This window comes from Aethalodelphis obliquidens, unplaced genomic scaffold (genome assembly GCF_003676395.1).
Source record: "Aethalodelphis obliquidens isolate GAN/ISIS:26980383/991018 unplaced genomic scaffold, ASM367639v1 scaffold4, whole genome shotgun sequence".
Classification (NCBI taxonomy): Eukaryota; Metazoa; Chordata; class Mammalia; order Artiodactyla; family Delphinidae; genus Aethalodelphis; species Aethalodelphis obliquidens.
This window is the reverse complement of record NW_020837948.1, coordinates 33299190-33308703: the sequence shown is the minus strand read 5'-3', so window position 1 is coordinate 33308703 and position 9514 is coordinate 33299190. Positions and strand designations below refer to the sequence as shown.

The 9514-nt window shown below is 38.3% G+C and overlaps 1 pseudogene; it reads right to left on the bottom strand.

Moving 5' to 3' along the window:
• Nucleotides 1–2609: 2609 nt before the first annotated feature.
• On the bottom strand, nucleotides 2610–4083 carry LOC113617650 (dematin-like; annotated as a pseudogene).
• Nucleotides 4084–9514: the final 5431 nt, after the last annotated feature.

Genomic DNA, 9514 nt, shown 5'->3' with positions numbered 1-9514 from the left:
TGAACATTTTTTAAAAGCCAGGCATAGTGTTATCGACAGAGACCCTATGGCCTTACACAGTGACACTTCTGTATTGTAAAAGCAGAATAAAGCCACCATCCTCTATTCTTTGGAATGGGGAGTTGAGAAGAGTCTATAACTCAGTGTAGAGGTATAGATTTCAATTGAGGCAATATTCTACTAAAGGAATTCACAGATAAGGTAGAGGAAAATAGGTTTTAGAATGGTATAATAAACAAGTCACAAAAATTACAAGATTATTGATTCAATTTAACTGTGTTCTAAGGCACACCGGATTCCTAAAATTTCACCTAAAACTTTCGTTTTGGAAACTAAGTTTTCTAATATTAAGTAAGCTTTTTATTTTTCTCCTGATTACATTGAGTAGTAGATACTTACAAGAGTTTTAGTTTTCAGAGATTCAATTAAATTTTTTTCAATTCAAAAAAATTTTGTTTCATCTGATTGAACTTCAATTTATTTTTATTATTACTATCATCATTGTCGTCGTCATTGTCATCATCATCATCATCATTATTTTGGTACCAAACTGTTAAAAAGCTATTAAGAACATATACTCAATGGTTTCCAATAATGGCATTGGTACAATAAAAAATTTGTTTCCAACATTTTTGTTTCTGGGAAGCTCTGAAATCTGAAAAGCTAAATCTCTGAACACATTGTTTTTATTTGCAGGACAAAAATGAAATAGGTTTACTTTGAAATTAGAAATTGTTAATCCTATTTCCCAGAGTTGTTAACAATGAGTCACTGTTTACAGTTGGATTATCCACTGAACCAATGGCTGTATACCATGTACGATGGAAATTGAAAACACCTGTATGACTAGCTGCCATTGCTTTTATATTACTGCACAATGGTAAATGGGCCATCTCTTCAGGGCTACACTCTATAGCTATATTAAAGTGCACTCTCACGATTAGAAGCACATGAAAATAAATCATTTGGTGAGGAGGAAGTTAAAAATACAATTATTAATGAGACTCACTTAACTTTTGGCTAACCTTAATAATAATTTTTTTTCAGGTAAGCATTTTATAAAAATGTGCAGGTATTATCAAATGCATCGTTATGCTGGGAGATAACTATTCTTTTTATGTTGTTTCCATCACCAGATAACATATGAAGCATGAACTGCTCTCTTGGTCCTCATGTTAGAATGGAGATATTGTCCTCAGTCCTCTTATATAGCAGTGTCTCAGTTGGGGTACTGTAGAGAAACAGAATGTGTGTGTGTGTGTGTGCGTGTGTGTGTGTGTGCACCCTTGCATGCGCATTCACGCATAATGGCACAATACAACATCTGTTTCCAACATTTTTGTTTATCTTTCTTTCTAGAAAGATGTTTATTATAAAGAATTGAGGAACAGGCTCATGATTATGGAGGCTAGCGAGTTCCGAGATCTACAGGGTGATTTGGCCAGCTGGAGACCCAGGAGAGCTGAGAATATATAGTTCCAGTCCAAAGGCCAGCAGGCTCAAGACTTAGGATGAGTTGATGTTTCAGTTAAAGTCTGAAGGCAGGAAAAAAAGCTACCTTCATATTTTTGCCTTTTCTGCGTATCACTTATACTTGGATACCCTATCTCTGTCTCTCTCTCCTTACACACACACACATTTCAACTCCACCCTTTCTCAATGGGTCTTATTTTACTTTCACTTAAATATTGGCAATAATAGAATGTTCACATAATGATATTTATATACATGTATCTTTTTTTGGGGGGGACCCAATGGAACCTTTAATTCCAAGCAGAGTCCCCCCTCCCCAGCATTATCGCATGCATCGTGCCCAGGCTCTGGGCAATAAAACCCAGACCCAGAGATAGACAGATATATCTATACCTATTTACATCTATATATAAAAATTATATATAAATATGTATTTGTAAAGAGGAAAAGCTGGGAGTATGATTAAGGTAGGGCAGAGAGTTAGGTGAGAAATGCAGTGTGAGGGGGTGGTGCTCCAAGAATTACATTCTTTAGGTATGGATAGGAGCAGGACCTGGTAGCCAGGACATTCAGAAATGCTCCTGTAGCCTGGCCTCTTGATCCCATCCAAGGGAGTTTGAAGGCCTGGGTTCTGCCCAGGATTTGGGTTGGTACTAGAAGGTAGAGTTCTAGCGGACTTCGCCTGGAGGCTGATGGTGGTCAAGGATTTTGTTTTGGTGACATCTCCACTCTAAGCCAAGGTTTTAGGGGAAGCCACAGGTTTGGAGCAAGAGTCTTTGAAGCTTGGGGGTCGCAAGTAGAGGACAAGGTGAACTAGATAGAGGGCAGGGCGGCCTCCCTGTTTGAGATCTCCCTGAGCTGGAGCCTGCTTTTGCTAGAGTCAAAGAGGCTGGAGGTCAGGGTGATGGGGGAGCTGTAAAAGGTGAAGTGAGGAGGAGTGCTTGGGTACACACGGGATCCTGGAGCTTTCCCTGCCTGCCTGGCTGCTTCCCACTCTCACCCTCCTCCTTCCAGGGCTGGGGGTTCTACCCACCCATTGGTCAAGACAGCTGACAGGTCTGACCTCTTAAGTGCCATATTTATTTTTCCTTAATTTCTTCTGGGAAACTTCATGTGGGGATGGAGGCAGGGAGAGGTCACAAACATTTACTCTGTGTGTGCTTGAGTCCAGGCTGGGTTTGCCCCATCCAGTGAGGACCAGGGATGAGAGAAAGGACTGCTCCCTCATTGTGGGGAAGGAAGTCCATGTCCCACAACCCCAGGGCTGCAGAAGACATGGAAAATACCCTTGAGAAGTCCTTGGCTGACAAATGCCTGTCAAGCCTGGAGGCAACTTCGTTTGCCCCTTACTGGTCGCCACCAGCATTTCATAGGGACAGATCAGCAAGGTGTGAGCTTCCATTCTCACTCCCCATGGGCTGAAGTCTGAGAAGTATAGTAAGCTCAGGGTCGTCCTGCCATAGGCAGAGAGAGAACAATTAGACTTTCCATGGTGTAAGGAAGTATGAAAGGGTGTCCAGTCCAGTAGGGACTGGTTCTCTCTGGATAGGCAATGACTTTTCCATCTCTTCTTTCAAGACCATCTTTCCCAACTTGGACATCACCTTACTGAGTTTCTCTCTCTGACGCTTCCTTGAGTGCCATTTCTTCTCTGGAGTCACCATCGCCCTCCCCTTCCTTCTCTTCATCTGCCTCCCTGTGAGATGCCTTTTTAAAACAAAACAAAACACTTTATTTATTTATTAATTTTTTAAAAAATATTTATTTATTTAATTTTGGCTGCACTGGGTCTTTGTTGCTGCACAGGCTTTCTCTAGTTGGGGTGAGCGGGCGCTACTCTTCGTTGCAGTGTGCGTGCTTCTCTTTGCAGTGACTTCTCTTGTGGAGCACAGGCTCTAGGCATGTGGGCTTCAGTAGTTGTGGCGCATGGTCTCAGTAGTTGTGGCTTGCAGACTGTAGAGTGCAGTCTCAGTAGTTATGGCACACAGGCTTAGTTGCTCAATGGCATGTGGGATCTTCCCAGACCAGGGATCGAACCCATGTCCCCTGCATTTGCAGGCGGATTCTTAACCACTGCACCACTAGGGAGGTCCCTGAGATGCCTTCTGCTTTCTCCATTCTGTCTCCACAATGAAGAGTCATGGGAGGCAGACCAGTAGTCAGTTTCGATCTTGGCCATCTGGGTGGAGTCAGGAGGCTGGGATACAGGGAACTTGGGTGACTCAGTGATGAGTTCCTCAATGAAAGCCTTGCTCTGAGGGCTGCCTCCCATGAACTCTCTCTGTTTGTAGATGAGTAACTTGTAGATGTTGGAATCTGGGCAGGTGGTCTTGGGATGATGGAAATGGTAGAGGCTGGTTCTTGGGGCTAAAATCTGAGAGTTGGTTCCAGGAAACCAGCTCTCTGCCTACACCTCCCGGGTGATGGAGATGGTAGGGGGGTATAGATTTGAGTGACAGTGAGCTCCTGGCTTCTGGGCAGCTCCACGTGTTCCATGAGGGAAGGTAAAGTGGGGCTTGTAGATTGTGAGGTTAGGCCACCCCATGTCCAAGATGGCCTTGTCCTGGGGGATTGCAGCCAAATCCTTGTGCCGAGCATGTGATTGTCCATTGATTTGTGTGTTAGCTTGTGTGCTAGCTCTGTATTTCCAGCTGCCATTAAAATAAATGCACAAAATGTTTATTTGTGTACCATATAAAATAAGCCAGGTTATCCTCAGCAGTTTGAGAGAGATTAAAATTTCTGGAAATTACTTTTAAAGGACTATAATACCAGCCACGACTAGATAAGTTTAAAGCAACTGTTTTTGAATTGAATGTAAATTCCCATAAAATAGGCTGTCTATGGGGTTTTGTAAACTAGGTGCCACATAGTAAGAACAATGAATGGTAAATTTGATTATATAACATTAACAGTATTATATAGGCAGTTTAGTCCCAAATAGATGGACACTTATGTATTTATAAATAAATTTAACATAAAATATGATATTAATATAATTTTCTGAGTTAGCAATTAAAATTTTTACAATTTACTACAATTTACTAGCAATTAAAATTTTTACAATTTACAATTTTTACAATTTACTACAATTAAAATTTTTAAAGGACGGTTATATAAACATGAATAGAAATAGATTTATAAGCAGTTTTCCCCACAATTCAGTTGATAGTCTTGAGCAGTCCTTAGTGCTTATACTCCATCGGGTCAAGTCTGTGACTCAGCATCAGAATTTGACTGCTTAGATGAATCAATGATTTTATATTTTTTGAAGACTCCATCTTTTACCTTGATCTCTGAGATGACATTGTTTATTTTATTACCTCCCCTCCACAATTTCCAATTATTTGGATACTTTTATTTTAGTTGTGTCATAGTGGTAGCAGAGCAAAACAGTGGATCATGAAATCAAGAGAACAGCTGAAAGACCAGTACAAGCAGATTTAGGTCAAATTAGTGGTACTCAATGAGGTTAAACGTAGATGTATTTTCTCGGAAAGCTATAGTTAAAAACAAAAGCAAAACTTGGATAGCTGAATTGGCAAAGAGATACTTTGCAGACCACCAGCTCAGTATTACATTACCTCCCAGTTGTTTACTTAAGGACAAACAGGGCTCCTTCAGTTTTTGCTTATGAAGACAAAGAGGAAACCTTCTGTTTTAAGTAGGGTGTGGCTTATAGAAGCATCATATTAAAATGACATTCTCCCTGTGGGCATATATATTAAGAAACAGTTCACCCAGCCTAAAATCAATTACTCCTATGGCAAAGAAATTCTGAGTTAAGCATAATTCTCAGAGGTAGTTAGCATTCCACTGAAGGTTACTGCTCCCATCCAAGAGAGGAGTTACCCAATTTAATCGACTCTCTGAGCGTTAAACCTCAGATAGTAAACGACTTAGATTATAAACAGTGCAATTATTAAGTATAATCGTTAAGACACTGTGTTTTAACTAGATAATTCACAGAATAATCAGTGGTTAGCCAGAGAGTTCTGATTGTTTAATACTTAGTTGAACTTTTATTCAGAAGTAAACACAAAACAAGTTTGAATATTAACCTATTTCCATGATTCTAGACCCTCCCCCCCTCATATGTTCTGCACATTGCAGTCAGTTTTCTTTCTCAAGGAAAAACTTAGGTCTCTCTCCTGCTTAAAATATTCATCTGTTCTTCTGTGTTCTCTTGATAGAATTCAAACATGTTTACATGGCTTAAAGCACCCTTGATCTGACCCCTCTTTACTTCTCTAGCCTCATCTTTTATCTCTGTACTGCTCAACCTACTTTCCCTTTCTTCCACTTTAATTCTATACTCTGGTCATTCTGGATTTCTTTAGTTCTTGAAACATGATATAATTTCCCACCACTGGGCATTAATATAGACTGTTGCCTCTGTTGGGAACTTTATTCTCTTCCTTTTTGCCTAAGTCGTTTCATTGTTTCATTGTTTACAGATTCCAATTCCACTGGACATTTTCCCTTGACTCACTAAGACTGGGTTAGTATTCTTTCTGCATAGTCCCATAATGCTCTGTTTTATACCTATCATAGTTCTCTCCATGCTGAACTTGCTGGCTTATTTAATACTGTGTCTATTTTCCACACTGTTGTATTCCTAGAGGCTAGGTGCTGGGCAGGTAGTAGTTGCTCAAAAAATGTTTATTGAATTACTGCATAATTAAACTCTTAGTTGATGCAAAGGTGTTTTTCAATCTCTTAGTTAATACATAAATAATTCTCATACCTTAGAAATTTGATCCACTATCATCAGAAGCAATGGCTTACTTTGTAGTGGTTTTAATGGCAAATGGCAGATATAGGAAGATTTCCATTGCATGAGGTATGTGTTGGGGACTGTACTTAGTTTGAAAAGTTCCCAGGTAACTGTTATGTTCCCCTGCTGCAATATGACTTCTGGGTTAGAATCAGTAATTTAAGCATAGAAATTCTAGCTCTTCCTAAATCAGCTACGAGTTTTAATACAATTTGAAAGTCCTTAACACCAAGACATTGGGGAGGAAAAAAGAAGACCTTATAATTAAGATGTTACAAAAAAAACGAAAAGAAAAAAAGGAGAAGAAGGAAATGGCTAACCAATTACTTGTGTCTCCATTTTCCCAACCTAGTTTTAATAGCATCATTTCTCACCTGGGAATTATTTTACTTACCATTAATGTGAGACCTGAGGGTACTACTGTTAATGGCTCCTTCAAGAACCTGTACTAGACCTCTGCTAAAATTTCTGTTTAATAGGTATATGGAGGTGTTTATTAGGTCCCAGTGTTCACCCAGATAGCATGAATTTTAAACTATAGGTGTAAATCTTACCAGTAAGCAGCTACGGTCTCTTTTTCTAGCTACAGTCCATTAAAAGATTTGGCCAATGTATTTATATTAAAAAAGAAATAAGTTATGGGTATTAGTAAGTTGTTTAGAAATAAAAGAAACGAAATTGTGGTTTTTGGACTCATCAGCTTTTAGGGATAATATACAAGAGAGCTTCAGATTTCTCTTACATCAATCTTAATTCTGGACAGGATTTCCTAAAGTATTCAGGGAAGCACATGGGGAAAATGTTATTTTTGGTTTTGTTTTTTTTTTTGCATTGGAATTTGAATCCTTTTATTTTAATTTTTTTATTGAAGTATAGTTTATTTACAATGTTGTGTTAATTTCTTCTGTACAGCAGAGTGACTCAGTTATACATATATATGTGTGTGTGTGTACATATATGCACACACACACATTCTTATTTATTCTTTTCCATTATGGTTTATCCCAGGACATTGAATATAGTTCCCTGTGCTATACAGTAGCACTTTGTTGTCCATCCATTCTATATGTAACAGTTTGCATCTACTAACCACAAACTCCCAATCCATCCCTCCTTCACCACCCCTCCCCCTTGGTAACTGCAAGTCTGTTCTCAATGTCTGTGAGTCTGTTTCTGCTTCATAGATAGGTTCATTTGTGCCATATTTTAGATTCCACATATAAGTGGTATCATATGGTATTTGTCTTTCTCTGTCTTGCTTCACTTAGTATGATAATCCCTAATTGCATCCATGCTGCTGCAAATGGCATTATTTTGTTCTTTCTTATGGCTGAGTAGTATGTACACATCTTCTTTATCTATTTATTTGTCAATGAACATTTAGGTTGTTTCCATGTCTTGGTCATTGTGAATAGTGCTGCTATGAACATAGGGGTGCATGTATATTTTTGAATTACGGTTTTGCCCAGATAATTGCTGGATCACCTGGTAATTCTACTTTTAGTTCTCTGAGGAATCTCCATACTGTTTTCCATAATGGCTGCACCAACTTACATTCCCACCAGTAGCATAAGAGGGTTCCCTTTTCTCCACACCCTCTCCAGCATTTGTTATTTGTAGACTTTTTAATGATGGCCATTCTGACTTGTGTAAGGTGGTACCTCACTGTAATTTTAATTTGCATTTCTCTAATAATTAGTGATGTTGAGCACCTTTTCATGTACCTATTGGTCATCCATATGTCTTCTTTGGAGAAATGTCTATTTAGGTCCTCTGCACCTTTTTTGATTGGGTTTTTTTGTTGTTGTTGTTGAGTTGTATGAGCTGTTTGTATACTTTGGAAATTAAACCCTTGTTCGTCACATCATATGCAAATATTTTCTCTTGTTCCATAGGTTGTCTTTTCATTTTGTTTGTGGCTTCCTTTGCTATGCAAAAGCTTGTAAGTTTGATTAGGTCCCATTTGTTGATTTTTGTTTTTATTTCTGTTGCCTTGGGAGACTGACCTAAGAAAACATTGGTACGATTTATATTAGAGAATGTGTTGCCTATGTTCTCTTCTAGAAGTTTTATGGTGCCTTATAATTAATTCTTTAAGCCATTTTGAATTTACTTTTGTACATGGTGTGAGGGTGTGTTCTAACTTCATTGATTTACATGCAGCTGTCCAACCTTTCCAGCACCATTTGCTGAAGAGACTGTCTTTTTCCCATTTTATATTGCCTCCTTTGTCGAAGAATAATTGGCCATAGGTATGTTGGTTTACTTCTGGGCTCTCTCTTCTGTTCCATTGATCCGTATATCTGTTTATGTGCCAATACCACACTGCTTTGATTACTGTAGCTTTGTAGTATTGTCTGAAGTCTGGAAGGGTTATGCGTCCTGCTTTGTTCTTTTTCCTCAGAATTGCTTTGGCAATTCTGGGTCTTTTATGGTTCCATATAAATGTTAGTATTATTTGTTCTAGTTCTGTGAAAAATGTCATGGGTAATTTGATAGGGGTCACATTAAATCTGTATATTCCTTTGGGAAATATGGCCATTTTAACAATATTAAGTCTTCCAGTCCAAGAGTATGGGCTACCTTTCCATTTCTTTGAATCATCTTTAATTTCCTTTATTAACACATTATTGACTGGAGACATATTAGTATGTCTTTTGTTACCCAAACGCTATTGACTGGAGATGTTATCAATACGTTTATAGAGAGTGCTACAATTAACATCACTGTGCGAAGTTGTTAGAGCTTACAATTGATCAAGGGTTGATTATACAACTTATGATTGTCATTATCATTTGCATTCTGCTCCATTAGGTTTTTGTTTCAACCTTGTGTATGTTATAAACGAAAAATTTTCAAAAATGACACATTGCAAAATTTTGAGTGAAGAAAAATTTTTTGGTGAATTTTATGCAGATACTTTATCTGATTATCTGAGCGACACATATACTAGTGTCTCAGAAGGTGATAGTTCTTCAGAACATAGTTCTGATTCAGACGATGTGACTGTTAGACCAATAAAAAGACAAAAACTTTAGTGATTGATTCTGATACGGAAAGTGAAAATGAAACTCACAGTGCTGGAGAATGCTCCTTTGCTTCTACAGAAGAGTCGATTGAAGACAACATTTCACAAAAATTAGAAGACTTTACAGGTGTGTCAGTGTAACTATTGAATGTAATAACCAACAGAGTGTTAGTGAAATAACAGAATTAATTTTTGGCTGGCCAAAATAAAAATCGCCAGCCACAGGCATTAGTTTC